Source organism: Callithrix jacchus, chromosome 4 (assembly GCF_049354715.1).
Source record: "Callithrix jacchus isolate 240 chromosome 4, calJac240_pri, whole genome shotgun sequence".
Lineage (NCBI taxonomy): Eukaryota > Metazoa > Chordata > Mammalia > Primates > Cebidae > Callithrix > Callithrix jacchus.
In genome coordinates, this window is record NC_133505.1 from 35,006,958 (window position 1) to 35,021,176 (window position 14,219).

Genomic DNA, 14,219 nt, shown 5'->3' on the forward strand with positions numbered 1-14,219 from the left:
TTCCAACAATCACCGAAGCCTGGAAGTGGATCCTTCCCCAGTTCAGCTTTCAGATAGAAACCAGCCATGGCAGACACTCTGATTAACACCTTGTAAGAAACTCTAAGGCAGAGGAACCAGTATAGCTATACCTGGGTTTCTAACCTACAGAAAATGTGAGATAATACATGTTATTATCAGCTGCTATATTTGTGGTAATTTCTTACATAGCAATAGGTAATTTAAAAACATTTACAGCTTTCACTAAGTGATCCTTGGGGGCAGTTAGAACTTCCCTAATCCCCTTCCCTACGGCAGCCCTTGCCTTTCTCATAAGTAGACATCCCACTTTCTCTTTATCAGTGTAAATGTCAAGTTCTCTTGCTATCTCAGTTGCTCTCCTCTCACACCATCCAGGAGACCCCACTAGGAAGTAGAAGAGTGGAGGAAGTGGCAGCAGGGGCTTGGCTAGACTCCCCCTCACAGTTCATTCTGTAATGCTAGTATTACCAGAAGTTCAGTTGGAAGAAGAGAAGTAGGGTCCAGCAGGAATTAGAAGGAGATGAGTGAATACCCTAAGACTCTCAGGCCCACATGGGCTGTGTTCTCAGGCTGTGAAATAAAACGGTGATGAATACCCTCTGCATGGCCACTGCTGGTCTTCAGCATTCTGGATGGTGCACCTCATATTCCCTGATAAAAACACCATTTATTCCCTCCAGGGCAGATATAGCCCATCCTTTCCCCACCTGCAGCAAGCATACTCCACCAGCCTATGGGTCACTCTGACACGGGGTTTTTCTCAGCCACTTGCCAGTCCAAGACCCCTGAGGTCAGTGGTACCCCACCCCCCACCCCGCACCCTCCCTCATTTGGGTGAGGCTCCCACAGGAGATGCCCCATTTACTCAGCTCATCAGCCACACCTGGCTTGCACTCCAGCATGGATCCTGTGGCCACCACGACTGCGTGCTCAGCCCCTGACAGGAGAGGGAGTGTGAGCAAGTTTACAACCGGGCCAGCCAACCAAGCTCAGGCACAGAAGCGGGCTCTGTATGGAGCTTGCGGCTGGACCCCCTGGTGTCCAGATGAGAGGGTACAGGGTGGCGTCGAGGCAGGGGTGTCTGCAACCCTGAAGCCCCGAGGGGGTGTTATAACGTGCTAATTAGCGCTTTTAGTCCGGTGCATTAACAGCCCTATCAGCCTCTTCCCATCATATGGGGCAGCTGCCCTCTGCTGGCAGAGGGCAGAGAACCACAGTGGGTTCCGAGTTCCTGTCCTCCAGCCAAGAAGGAGGTCACCCTGACAGTTGTAGGGTGAAGAGGGAAAATAGCTTTATTGAGTGATAAAACAGCCGTCAGTGGACAGGGGATGGGAGATTGGTTTCTTACCCCCAACCTGAAGGGTAGGGAGTCCCTCTGTGTGTTTGAATTTGGGGCTTTTATAGGCACAGTAGCATTGGAAAGGACAACATTCAATTGGCTAAAAAGCATTATTCAGAGAGAACCAATTGGGAGAGTGGACAAACAGGAACAGAAATTCTCACTTCGGGTCGTTTCAACAAGAACAAACAGCTTCAGGCTGTTTTTGGTTTGAAGGTGCAGTTTCTCCGGGCATGAGCCTCTATCTGCCAAGAGATTTGTCTGCCTCCTGCTGCTATCAATTTCAAGCCCCTCCCTCAGCTCCCTGTAGTAGCCTTCGTAGGGACTGTGGCAAATACAATAGACTCTAGTCCAGTCTCTGTGCCTGGAGAAGGGAGGCTGGTCAAAACCCACAGGAGGCAACTCATAGGTGGTCAGTGGACAAGTATGGGGTCAGCAGGACAGGGTGGTTACTTGGGCTTAGCAGTCAGACTGTCTCCTCAGAGTCATGGATCAGCCCACTGAGAGCCACTGAACCTCCTAGTGACCTGTTTTCTTGTCTGAAAAACGGGGTTGGAAGCTGTCCCTATGTCATGAGGCTCTTGTGAGGTTTAAATAATTTAATTCCTGTAAATCCCATAGGAAGTGACGCTTTTATTAAGGCAGAATTCTGTAAAAGGGAGGGACCCAACCATTTAGCTCCTGTTTCCTTATTCCAAGTGTGAAGAGGCCCAGCTCTCCCCAACATTTATCCTTACCTCACTTCCATGCCTGCAGGTGGAGAGCTGTTCTGTCCCTTACAACCTATAGGGTGGGGTCAACCAAGAAAAGGCCAGGGTGGCACAGTATGAGGAAGTCACAGAGCAACATACATGACACACCCATACATGCTATGCTTATATACATCAATGTGCAAACACATATACAAAAATCCATACATTATAAAACACACACATATGCACAAATCCACATACATAGATGCCTATCCCTGCTTATATATATACATGCACCCCCTTCAGATTTGCCAATTCATTTCAGGCACTGGCTTATTCCCACTTAATCTCTTATAAGCAATTTAGGAATCTGAAAGAGAAGCACCTGAGAATTTCTGTCCCATCAGAAATAGACCCACTTACCAGGTACTCTGGAGTTTCTGAGCCTCATGTAACCCTGTGCCTGAAAGCTTATGGAGGAGCAGAAAAATTGTGAACTCAGATCCAGGTCCTAGGGTCAGGGGCAGCCACAGGAACTGGCCTTCTCCAGGTATTGAGGATCAAGAGTCCAGAAGGTCTCCTTCCTCCTACCAAACCTGTGGCTGCCCAACCTGCCCTCCATAAATGGGCCCCTCCCAGACTTTGCAGCATAGCAGGAGTCTCCATGGGAGCTCCAGAAGGAACAGGGTTAAGAGTTTAACTCAACCCCTTCAGGTGAGGCACCATAGGTGAGAGTAAGAAAACCCAGAGTAGCATTCTGCATCTGAGCTCCTGTTCCTCCAGAGCACAACTCCTGTGATCACAGTTCCAGCAACCCCCACACCACTGACTACAGCTCAGTGGTTACCTATGACTGGGAAATATTCTCCTGATAGGGATAGAGGGCTCAGAAGTTGGCTTTCAGAAGGGAAGGGAAGATGAGGGATGCTGGCCTACAGGCCTCAGCCCTGACCTGCTGAAGGTTTCCAGAAGAGGCCCTCCTCTCCTTTTGCTGAGAAGTGGCTCTCTGCCTACATCCCTCTCCTTACCCCATCTCAAGATGAGGAGCTTTAGCAGCCCCTCATGCTGCACATGGCATGTCTATCTTTACTATTCGCCAGAAGGCACCACCACTTGTAGAAGGTTCCATCTCCGGCAGCCCTAGTATCCACAAGCTCTATGCTCAGTATCCACAGGGCCCAGAACCCTGGAGTTCATGTGTGCACCAGGAGGCTCTGTGGAAGAGAAAGCAGAGAGAGCCCAGGCACAGGCCTGTTGAATGGCAAAAGCAGACACTCTAACTCCTGAGTGTTGGCTGCTGCCAGGGTAAGGCAGGGAGCGTGCCTGAGGGAATCCAGCCTAAGCTAAGCAGGAATCCAAGGAAAAGGCCTTGGAGCTCAATCCAGACATTCTCCTTCAGAGTAAGAACCTCTTCAAAATTTCTCTCTTATCAAGCCATGAGTCTGTTTCTAGATAAATGCTGGAGATTTACGCAGCTGCCAGATCTCTAGTGGGAAGAGTGAGAAGTGTGAGAAACCTCTAAAAGCCCACAAATAAGCCCAGTGGTCTCCTGGGAGCAGTTCCACCTCAGCGAACACTTAAGAAAATGGATCGGTTAGCACTGCCTAGAGGACATAAGATGGGAGGCTCCGCAAATACACATCTCTTGCTTGTGGGGGAGCCATCCTCAGCACATCAGTCCTACCCCACAGCAGATACCAACATCCCTATCATGGATGAGTTCTGGGGGAGTCCCCTCAATCCTGGAGACAGAACTGGTCCCCAGTGGGGACTTGGGAAGGACTGAGTTGGGGAGCTGTGAAGGTCATTACCAGTGGGGCTCAAGCTCTCCCCTCCAAGCTCTAAGGATCTCCACAGCCACAGGATACATTCCTTCTTCTCTTAGACCTTGTCTCTGTGAAGTACCCATTCATCTTCCATTTCTACTTGGTGTAGAATGCAGTGGGCAATGAATGAGACTGCTGAGTACTGCAGAGTCCATGTTCAAGCGCAGGCAGTTGTCTCTGTAGTAGCCACACCACCAGTACCTGTGGTTCCTGCCAACCCTCCACTGCCCAGGCCAGGCAGTGTCAGTCTGACAGATGCACCCCCAAGGACTCTCCCTCATGGTCCCTGCTTTTCTACCCCATCCTTCTGATCTCACGGTTTCTCCTTAGGTGGCATTCACACTTTGTAGACAAAGTTGTTAGGTCCCCTGATTACGATCTTCTTTACTTGCTGTCAGCTCTGCCTGGGAAGTGGTCTATGCTCGGTTCCAGGATGTACTGAAAAAGCACTGGATGGGCAGGTACAGTCTCGGGCTTTACCATGAACTATGTTGTTTGGGCAGGTTGTTTAACCTCCACAGCTCTGTTCATCTTGTATACACGGGGGAGGGAGGTGGGGCGGGGTTACATTATGAGCCCACAGGTCTGCTTCTGTGCTCACTGTAACAGATCCTAAGTACAAGTCCCTGAAACAGGATCACAGTACACAGCATTAACATAAAAGGGTACATCATGCACAGTAAAGCTTTCCTTGAGGTTCTAGAGAATGCAAACTTAACAAGCAACAACCCTCTGCTGAAAAATCCTCTAATGAATTTCAAGGTTAAACATAAATAACTGTGGGATTGTTCTGCCTAAAGTAGTCACACCCTCCTCTGGGGTCCCACAGTCCACAGGCTCAAATCCCTGATCCAACAGTTACACACTGCACCAGCTTTCAGATGTCTCTCCTAATAAGCAGTGAGCCCCTAGAAGGCAGGGACTGTGTAACAATGACCTGGCAATTATGTTGAATAGCTGCTCCTATCAGGATCAGCTCGTAAAAAGCCAAGCACTGCTCAGCTTTTATTATGCCTCTCACTGATTTATGCCTTCATTTGGCGTTCATGAACTTATTCCAATAGTGCCAAACAGTTGGGAGATATTTACTAAAAAGTATTAAACTGCTATCTATCCTCTGAACCCACTGTGCTCAATCCCACACTTTGCTGCTCCATAACTTCTAGCTGCTCGGAAAGTCTTCATTTTCTTCATCCACTCAAATCATACACATCTCTTGGGTTCCACGCGAAGTTCCATCTTATTCATGAAAATCCCTGACCACTGGATATCTGGTCTATGAACTTAAGCAAACTATTTCTCTGCATTTCCTTTGGCATTTGAGGATGGACTGGTCTCTGACATCTCTTGCTATGCCTCTCAGAGTCAATAAGGTGTTCCCAGACCTATGGGTACCGCCCCATATTGTTAGTTCTTTGAGGACACACACTAGGTTATACTTTTCTGGTTCTCCACCCTGAGCACCCAAAAGGTAGATGATAGGTACATCTCAGCTCCAATGAGACTGCTGAACATTGAATGAATTAATGTCACACAGAAACTGACCCTGGTGACCAGTCTGGGCCAGTTCACTCATGTGACTGTGGGGCGCTGGCAAGTACAGAATTTTCAGGTTAGACTGGTGGGCTGGAGACCCAGGAAGAGCTGACACTACAGCCTGAGATCACAGGTAGCCTGGACAAGCAGTGTTTCTGGGCTGCTGCACATTCTTTACTGAGATTTAGAAAAACTGTCAGTTTAGCATTATCCTAATATTGTTATAACTCTCAGAGAGCCTATTTGCTCCTGTGGAAATCACAATTGTGCAGTGTTTTGATATCTATGAATTCAAAAACTTAAATAGAATATTAAGAACAAACAGTAATAATAAAGTGACAAACTTTGGATATCTTTTTAATATTGTTTCTAAATATTGTAAACATGAATCTTGTGGATCTCAAAGGGAACAAGGAAGCAATGATAATGAATCATAATCTGGAACATCTAATATTATACAAAAAGTATAACAACTGGAAATGCCTTTGCAATTGCATAAGATTCAGTTCAAAAGAAACAAGAATTTACATTTCTAAAATTTAAAAAATCCCCAATAATTCTGACAAAACTCACAGATGGCTTATTGCTAGCAATGTAAATACTAGATGCAAATCATGCTCAAACGCTGTGTAAAGAGCTGAAAGCACTAAGCACATTCTGTCAGTGCTCATAATTCAAGAAAAATGTTAGCAAAATTCGAAGAGAAAAACTTGAAAAATATTAAGAACAGCTTTGTATAATAAAGTATTTGAAAAAAGCAACAAACATTGGAAAAATGCCATCAGATGTTAGTATACAGTTTAGCTACATGTGTAACTAAATAGAGCATTTTACATCAGTAAGCAGAAGCTTTTAAACAGCACAAATAGTGCTTATCATCACAGTATAGATTAACGGTTCTGCTGGTTGCAAACCATATTCTACATAAGACAAATTTTGGAAAATGTATTAATCCAAGCAATAAATCGTTATCAGTGAAGCGTCAACTATTTCACAAAAAGTTTTAGTTCCTTAAACTCTAAACGTTAAGACTTATAGGAAAAGGGGTTTTTGTTGATATGAAGAATTAAATATACCAACCTTACTCATCAGTGCTCAAGAAAAACGGTAACGCGAGATAGCTGTATCATGGGACAGACAGTGCCAGTGTATGCCACAAAGAAAGTTCAGCATCTCATCAAAATTTCAGCAAAATTTCTGGGTTAAAAAATCTGGAATAGGATTGCAGAAGTCACATGACTATCTCACATTTACTCTTCCTCGTGTCCCGATCCTGCTGACTTATCTGCATGGGCAACCAGGAAGCTGGCACAACTATACTTGTTTGCTCACTTTGGTCATCACCATTAACTCTGCTGTTGGGTGCCCATGTGTAGATGGATTCCATGAAAATATCAGGTTCCCTAAGCAACCTGAACTGGGAGGCTCAGTGCAGGAAAGATTTCCTTAGTCAATGACTTATTGAGAGACTGACTCAACATTCCCAGGCACTAGACAGAACTAGTAGGGAAAGGAATCATTTCCTGATTGCCTGTGGGAAAAAGAAACTATTATTTGGATAGACCAGTCTGGATGGACTCCTAACACAGTAAAGGAAAGTGAAGGCAGTGCATTCTTCAGAGGGCAGCAGATGGGGCACCACACATCCCCAAAGGGGCTGTCCTGCCGTGCTGGCAGGAGTTGCCAGGCTCCCAAAATCTCCTCCTACTGCTATTCCCCACCCTGCCTGAAAGAGGTGAGGAGGAGGATATAGGAGTGAGTGCCCTGGCAAAACTGTACCCAAGTACAGGCTTAACACGAGGTCAATAGCAACTACTTAGCCAAACCTTTGGCTAAAACTCGAGGAAAGGAGGCACAAAATGGAACCATGTGTTTTTTGCTCCTCTAGGTAAAGGTTTAACAGGCAAACTATTCTCTCCGTTTTTCTCTCCTAGAGTTCTCACTACCTCCTCCCAGGCAAAACCCTTCATATTGCAGGAGACAGAATTCCAGGTAAGACACAGGGCCAGTATCTGTGGCACAGATTATCCCTCTTCATTCTGAACTCCTCCCTCTTCCCATCTTGAATCCTTTTCCCATTCCTGACCACATCCTCCACCTGTCAAAAAGTCACAGGTTTTATGAAGAGATTTCTGAGCACACCTTAGACAGAAGTCATGACAATGGGGCCCCTGACTGGGAACCTGCTTGGGAGAGGTGCCCTGCAGTGTCTGTCTGGAGTACACAGGGGACCCTGGGAGCATCTTCTGTGGCCATGGCCCCTGGCATGTCTGCATCACTTGCTGTGCCACTATGAGATCCACCACGGGAGCCATGTGATCTCCATTCCACGAGGAGCCCTTGCAACAGGGAGACGTCAGGCCCAGCCGGATTTTGGCCACCTTGGGTCTCCAGTCTCCTACAAGCCCATGAGTGACAATCCAGCACAGGAAATTTGGTTCTGTGAGCAGCATCTTTTTCTGTTGGCAGGATGACCAGCAATTCTTGTGTGTGGTTTGCAAAGATCTTACGGAGCGCAAATGCTAGTGCTGTGGAAGGAGAACGATGCTAGGTTCCACAGGGAGTCTGTCCTTTTGCTTCTTGTCTGAACCAGAGAAGAAACTTTGGTTGAGCTGCTTTAATACTGGCTTCAGTTCTATTACAAAACAACAACAAAATTATTGTATTCTAAACACACTGCTAAATGCAACAATAGTTTATCTTTTAATCCTGGATTATATAGTTTAAAATTACTTGCAAATGCGTACTACCTCACTCCAAAAAACCTCAGGCATTCAGGCATCACAATTTCTCTATCTTCATGACACAGAAACTTCCATGTCACTAGAGGATTTCACAGTCCATACAAATCCTCTGAAGACTTCTAGGTGTGAAGGAAACATCACTGGACACAGTGTTTAAAGTGGCAATAGGCCAGGCACAGTGGTTCATGCCTGTAATCCCAGCACTTTGGGAGGCTGAGACAGGTGGATCACCTGAGGTCAGGAGTTTGAGACTAACCTGGCCAACATGGTGAAACTCCGTTTCTACTAAAAACACAAAAATTAGCCAGGTGTGGTAGTGCACACCTGTAGTCCCAGCTACCCTGGAGGCTGAGGCAGGAAAATCACTTGAACCCAGGAGATGGAGGTTGCAGTGAGCCACTGCATTCCAGCCTGGAGATAGAGTGAGACTCTGTCTCAAAAAAAAAAAATAAATAAAAGGCAAAAAAAGCCCTGGATAGATAGGGGTTTTTTTAGGTGAGCTATAACATCTGGGCAAATAAAATCACTACGTTATTACTAGAAAAATGATAGAAATCTAACTTAACCTTGTCAAAATGGGGTTTCATTATCTTATTTAGCAAACTAAAGGAAAAGTAAGAATGCAATTGCACCTTAGGTACAACTGGAACCAGGGATTTGAATGCAACTAAGCCCCAACTTTTCTTTTCTCTTCTCTATATTAGCTCAATTTTTTCACAACACATTTCTTGTATGAACTATAATTACAGCCATATCTAGATTAATACCTCTTGCCAACAAAGCAAGACAAAGTTATTCTCTGGTCATGAAGGAGATAATTCAAGAAAAGAGGGCTGAATCAAAGGCCCAAATTTTGGCATATCTAGTACTGTGCAGAGCTGAGAGACTAGCTAAAGGGTGAGCCAGCAGTATGCTACCCTAGGCATAGGGCCTGACCTAGAAATCAAGCACCCTAATGTAGCAGTATAGCAGTATAGCCTAGATTATGCCGCAATGATATACAACTCCCATATCTCACTGCTATAAACCAGAAAGGTTTCTTTTTCATGCTACCTGTTCATTAGGAATTGCTGATGGGGTCTCTTGGAGTCACTTGGAGATCCAGGCTTGCCAAGCAGCCACTGTCTTCAGCACCAGCTATTGCCCTGTTGGTGCTGGGCAAAGAGGGAGCTCTGGAAGAACATAAACAGCAGATAAATTCCCAGTCCATAAGAAATACACATCACCCCTGCTAACACTTCATTACAGGACACAGATGATGATAATAAGGACCTCTCAGGCTTGAGGACCGTTCCACTCTGAGAGTGGGTATCTAGTGGTCACCTAGTTACTATCCTGTCTTTCCCGAAGGTGAAAGTGGGTGTGGTTTCCAACACCCGTAGCTGTGTCCCCTGTCCATGACAATAAAATCTCTGTAATCACAAGTCCGAAGCATTTCAGAGGTCAGAAAGGTGTTTGTTTGCTGTTAAGACACTTGCTGTCACTTGTATCTGACAAGAGAGAAGAATTTGTACAGACTGTTAGATATGTGATTATATTTTTAAAGCACTAGGTATTTGGGGCAAGGATAACACGTTTCCATATCAGAAATCACTCATGGATATGTTCTTTGAGGTCACGAATTCTATGAAATAAAAATAAACTTACTGAGCCTCTCTTGGATGCCAGCACCATGTTCAATGCTTTCATTTATTTCAGTACATTACTGATTATCTTTCATTTTACTTATGATCAAAGCAAGGATTAAAGAGATGTCCTTGGTTCAAGGCTACATCCTAGTGGGCAGAGCCAGAATTTAAATCCAATTTGAAAGACTGTGCTGTGCTGGACCACACTGTATGGTTTTCAAAGTGATCTAACAATGACAGCATCCATCAGTGAACTTTATGAGTCTACCAAGCAGGAAGTTGCTCTTACTGGGTTCATCTAATGGCAGGGCCAGCTCAAGGCAAAATTGTTTGCCCCCCTCCCTCTTTTTCATTTGTCACAATCTTGCTCTGCCATCCAGGCTGGACTGCATGGCATGATCACAGCTCACTGCCGCCTCAAACTCCCGGCTCAAGTGATCCTCCCTCCTCAGCTTCCCAAATAGCTGGGACTATGGGCACATGCCACCACACCTGCTAATGTTTACAATTATTTGTAAGGATGGGTCTTCACTATGTTTCTCCAAGATGGTCTCAAACTCCTGGCCTCAAGCAATCTTCCTGCCTCAATCTCCTGAAGTGTTGGGATGACAGGCATGAGCCACCATGCCCAGTCCCTTCTCCCTCATTGAAATTTTTTTTAAAAATTCTTTTTCACTATTCAACTTCTATTTTAGGTTCAAGGGGTACGTGTGCAGGTTCATTATATCGGTAAATTACATGTCATGGGGGTTTTGTATACAGGTAATTTTGTCACCCAGGTAAACAGCATAATGCCCAAAAGGTAGTTTTTCAGACTTCACCCTCCTCCCACCCTCCACCCTCAAGTAGGCCCCAGTGTCTATTGCTTCCTTGTTTCCATGCATACTCAAATAGCTCCCATTTATAAGTGACAACAGACAGTACTTGGTTTTCTGTTCCTGCATTAATTCACTTAGGATATTGGCCTCCAGCTGATTCTATCTTGCTGGAAAGGACATTATCTCATTCTTTATGGTTGTATAGTATTCCACGGTGTACACAGACCACATTTTCTTTATCCAGTCTACCACTGATGGGCATGTACGTTGATTCCATATCTTTGCTATTGTGAACAGTGCTGCAATGAACATACATGTGCATGTGTCTTTATGGGAGAACCATTTATATTCTTTGGGGTATATATCCAGGAAAGGGATTGCTGGGATGAATGGTAGTTTTAAGTTCTCTAAGAAATCTCCAGAATGCTTTCCACAATGGTTGGACTACTTTACATTACCATCTGCAATGTATGTGTTCTCTTCTCTCTGCAACCTCACCAGCATTGGTTAGTTTTTTACTTTTTAAATAATAACCTATCTGACTGGTGTGAGATGGTATCTCATTATGGTTTTCATTTGCATTTTCCTAATTAGTAATATTAAGCATTTTTTTTCTTATGTTTGTTTCTTTTGAAAAGTGTCCATGTCCTTTGCTCGTTTTTTAATGGAGTTGTTTTGTGCTTACTGATTTATTTAAGTTCCTGATAGATTCTGGTTATGTCAGATGCAGTTTGCAGATATTTTTTCCCATTCCATAGGCTGTCTGTTGATAGTTTCATTTTCTGTGCAGAAGCTCTTTGGTTTAATTAAGGCTTACTTGGCAATTTTTGGTTTTGCTACAATTGCTTTTGGAGTCTTCATCATCAAGTCTTTGCTAGGGCTGATAATCAAAATGGTATTTCCTAGGTTTTCTTCTAATATTTTCATAGCCTAGGTTTTACTTTTAAGTCTTTAATCTACCCTGAGTTGAAATGTATTTGTGGTGAAAGGTAGGGGTCCAGTTTCATTCTTCTGCATATGGCTATCCAGTTATCCCAGCACCATTTATTGAATAGTGAGTTCTTTCCCCATTGCTTGCTATTGTCGATTTTGTTGAAGATTAGATGGTTTTAGGCATGTGGCTTTATTTCCGAGTTGAACTCTAACCTGTTCCATTACTCTATGTGTCTGTTTTTGTACAGCCATGCTGTCTTAGTCATTGTAACCTTATAGTTTGAAGACAGGTAATGTGATGCCTCCAGCTTTGTTCTTTTTGCTTAGGATTGCTTTGGCTATTCGGGCCCCTTCTTGGTTCCATATGTATTTTTGAAAGGTTTTTCCTAATTCTGTGAAAAATGTCATTGATAGTTTGACAGGAATAACACTGAATCTGTAAATTGCTTTGGCCAGTATGGTGGTTTTAACAATATTGATTCTTCCTATCCAGGAACATTCAATGTTTTTCCATTTGTCCGTGTAATCTCTGATTTCTTTGCACAGTGTTTTGTAATTCTCATTGCAGAGATCTTTTACCTCTTTGGTTAGCTGTATTCCTAGGTATTTTATTCTTCCTGAGGCTATGGTGAATGAAATTACATTCTTCATTTGGTTCTTGGTTTAGATGTTATTGTAGTATAGAAATGCTACTGATTTTTGTAAATTGATTTTGTATCCTGAAACTCCGCTGAAGTTCTTTACCAGATCTAGAAGACTTTGGGAAGACACCATGGAGTTTTCTAGGTATAGAATCATTATCTGTGGAGAGAGATAACTTCCTCTCTTCCTATTTGGATGCCTTTTAATTATTTCTCTGACCTGACTGCTCCAAACAGAACTTCCAGTATTATGTTGAATATGAGTAGTGAGAGTAGGCAACCTTGTCTTGCTCCAGTTCTTAAACAGAATGTTTCTAGCTTTTGCCAATCTAGTATTATGTTGGCTTTGGGTCTGTCAGGGATTGCTCTTATTATTTTGAGGAACATAACTTCAAACCTAGCTTGTTGAGGGTTTTAAACATGAATGGATGTCAAATTTTACCAAAAGCCTTTTCTGCATCTATTGAGATAATCAATGTGGTTTTTGTTTTTAGTTCTCTTTATGGATGAATCATATTTATTAATTTGGGTATGCTGAGCCAACTCTGCATTCCAGGGATAAAGCCTACTTGATCATAATGGATTAGCTTTTTGGTGTGCTGCTAGATTTCATTTGGTAGTATTTTGTTGAGGATTTTTGCATCTATGTTCATCAAAGATATTGGCCTGAAGTTCTTTTTCTGTTGTGTTTCTGCCAGGTTCTGGTATCAGAATGATGCTGACTTCATAGACTGAGTTAGACATAGTACCTCTTTCTCAATTTTTTGGAATAGTTTCGGTAGAAATGATACCAGCATGTCTGGTAGAATTTGGCTGTGAATCCATCTGGTCAAGGTCTTTTTCTGGTTAGTAGGCTTTTTATTCCTGATTCAATTGTGGAACTAGTTATTGGTCTGTTGGTCTGTTCGTAGTTTCAATTTATTTCTGGTTCAATCTTGGGACGGTGTATGTTACCAAGAATTTATCTATTCTTCTAGGTTTTCTAGTTTGTGTGCACAGAGATATTCATAATAGTCTCTAAGTGGTTTTTGTATTTTTGTGTGTTCAGTGGCACATCCCCTTTGTCATTTTTTTTTTTTTTTTTTGAGATGGAGTATTGCTCTTGTCACCAGGCTGGAGTGCAATGGCATGATCTTGGCTCACTGCAACCTCCACCTCCCAAGTTCAAGCTATTCTCCTGCCTCAGCCTTCAACATAACTGGGACTGCAGGCGCGTGCCACCACGCCCAGCTAATCTTTGTATTTTTAGTAGAGGTGGGGCCTCACCATGTTGGCCAGGATGGTCTTGATCTCTTGACCTTATGATCCGCCTGCCTTGGCCTCCCAAAGTGCTGGTATTACAGGCCTGAGCCACCGTACTGAGCCCCCCTTTTCATTTCTGATTGTGTTTATTTTGATTTTCTCCCCCCTCTTTTTATTAGTCTGGCTAGTGTCCTATCAACCATACCTATTCTTTCAAAGAAATAATTTTGTTTTCTTTGATCTTTTGCATGATTTTTCTCATCTCCATTTCAATTCATCTCTGATTTTGGGATATTTCTTCTCTTCTGCTAGCTTTGGGGTTGGTTTCCTCTTATTTAGTTCCTCTAGGAGTGGTGTTAGGTTGAGATCTATCTTTTTGATGTGGGCATTTAGCACTATAATTTCCCCTTAACACTGCTTTAGCTGTGTCCCAAAGATTCTGGTATGTTTTTATCTTTGTTTTTATTAGTTGTAAACAATTTCTTTATTTCTGCCTTAATTTCCATTTGTTTACCCAAAAGCCATTCAGGATTAATTTCCACTTAATTGTATGGTTTTAAGAGATCCTCTTGCTATTTATTTTTATTGCACTATGGTCCAAGAACGTGGTTGGTATTTCAGGTTTTTCTGTTTTTGTTTTCGTGAGACAAATGGAGTCTGTCTTATTCTGCCGCCCAGGCTGGAGTGCAGTGGTGTGATGATCTCAGCTCACTGCAACCTCTTCTCCCAGTTCAAGCAATTCTTGTGACTCAGGCTCCTGAGTAGCTGGAATTACAGGTGCACGCCATCACGCCTGGCT

At 43.5% G+C, this 14,219-nt stretch overlaps 1 protein-coding gene and 1 long non-coding RNA gene across 5 annotated transcripts in view; one reads left to right on the forward strand and one right to left on the reverse strand.

Annotated features, from left to right (window-relative positions):
* Nucleotides 1-14,219, reverse strand: part of TRIM26 (tripartite motif containing 26) — a 113,912-nt gene that overhangs the window by 66,748 nt on the left and 32,945 nt on the right. The gene's annotated exons all lie outside the window — the stretch shown is intronic.
* Nucleotides 1-14,219, forward strand: part of LOC128931928 (uncharacterized) — an 82,770-nt gene that overhangs the window by 37,218 nt on the left and 31,333 nt on the right. For all 4 annotated transcript variants that reach the window (XR_013533868.1, XR_013533871.1, XR_013533870.1 and 1 more), the window contains one exon: nucleotides 7,349-7,406. This is a non-coding gene — a long non-coding RNA (uncharacterized LOC128931928). The remainder of the gene's footprint in view (nucleotides 1-7,348; nucleotides 7,407-14,219) is intronic.